This window comes from Echinops telfairi, unplaced genomic scaffold (genome assembly GCF_000313985.2).
Source record: "Echinops telfairi isolate 266 unplaced genomic scaffold, ASM31398v2 ScPeMD7_7410;HRSCAF=8448, whole genome shotgun sequence".
In the NCBI taxonomy this organism is placed as follows: domain Eukaryota; kingdom Metazoa; phylum Chordata; class Mammalia; order Afrosoricida; family Tenrecidae; genus Echinops; species Echinops telfairi.
Window position 1 is genome coordinate 26,337 of NW_022111310.1, and position 1,846 is coordinate 28,182.

Sequence of the window (1,846 nt, forward strand, 5' to 3'; positions counted from 1 at the left end):
GGCCGCGCGGGTCGCCCAGGCGCGGGATGGAGGGGCGCGCGAGCAAAGTGGGAACCCCTGATAGGGGGCGGCGGTGCGCCGCGCGGGCAGTTTCCGGGGCAGCCAGGAACCCTGGTGGCCTGGGGGCCGCTGGGTGAGAGGGAGGGAAGGCAGACAGAGGGAGGGTCCCCCTGGCTGCGAGCCCGAGATGGCTTCCGGGAGGCTGGCCGGCGCGGAGGGGATCAGCGCCCAGCCGAGGCGTGGCATTGGCTTTGTTTCCAGGGCAGCCACGAGTTAGCCCTCTTGCTGCAAAGCCAGCAGCTGATCCGCCCACCCCTCCTGAGGACTCAAAACCCACCCACCAAACAAACAAACTCATTGCCAATTCTGACTTCCAGAGACCCTAGGACAGAGTCGAACTGCTGGCCCGTGGTGACTTTCTGAGACTAACCCCTCCCGGAAAGAGAAAACCTCTTCTTTCTCCCGCGGAGCGGCTGGTGGTTTCAGACCGCTGACCAGGGCGCCTCTCCAGAGGACTGGAAATCTTCATTCTTTCCTTCCTTCCCCGGCGCTGCCCCGCTCGGTGCCTGGGCCCCCGCACAGACCCCTGAAAGCAGGCCCCGCTCACTGCAGGCTCACGCCTCCCATCTCATTGTCTGCAGGGTGAAATACACGCTGCAGACCACCTTCGGGTCTCTGGGAGTTTGGCCTCACCCCATACTTGCACCTGACCCTCAAGTTCATGGGACCCTTCTTCTGGGCTCCCCTTCTCTGTTCTCATCACAGCCACTGACCGCTCCCCTTCTGGGAGGCGGAAAATCCTCTCCCTCCCCTTCTTCTGGGCTCATTTCCTGGGTCAGGATGGATCTCTGATGATCACTTGGTCCCTCCTGCACTTGGTGACAGCCTCATTCCCCTCTGCCTGCTGAACACGGGACCTGTTTCTGACAAACTCCTCACTCAGTCCCAGCTTTCAGGAGCTGGACTTCATCTCAGTGTAGTTCCCCGTTCCCGATGGCTCTCCATAAACTGCTGTGGAAAGGAACAGCGCTCAGACAGTCTGCTTGATGGAAAGTTGGGTTGTCAGCCTCAGTGGATAAGCTGTCCAGGAGCGGAACCCATTTAAACCCATCTGCTAATCACTTGCAGTGTGACGTTGAGTAAGGTCCTTTTCCTCTCGGCTTAAACGTGACCCCGAGGAAATCCAGGGTCCTTCCCGGAATGGAAAGCCGTGTGGGCCTTGGCATGCCATTAAAGAATAAGAATGATGGGCAATGATGAGCCAAACATGGTGGATGCAATAGAGCCTCTTGAGGCCTCTCCTTGGGAAATCAGCTCCTTTCTGTGCACATTTTGGAGAAAACTCCTGAATTCTGAAACTCGGTTGTTTGGGGCTTCTTCCCTAAGAATGGGCTTTCCAGAATTAATATTCAGTTGTGGGTACCTATCTGTTCATCTATTTGCCTATCCATCACTGTGCCCCTCCCTCCCTTGCCGCTCTTTGGTCATCCATCCGCTCACTACCAACTGTGGCCTTGGCCCACAAGGGCTGTGCTGAAGGACTGTTCCTTTGTTGTGAGATGGGTGAATACATCACACGGCTCCGGCAAGCCATGGGGAGTGATACAAGCCACAAGGCAGATGCAGGTCAGTTGGGCTGGGAGTTCAAAGGAGCCCATGGAGGACCTGGGTCCTAGGTCTTGGGGACTTTGCTTTCTGAGCACGGGGTGCCAGTGAAGGCCATGGATCCAGGAGTGCCAGGACCACCACTGTACAGAAACCCCATAGGGCAGCGGTTCTCAACCTGTCAGTCTCGACCCCTTTGGAGGTCAAACGACCCTTTCACAGGGGTCGCCTGATTCATAAC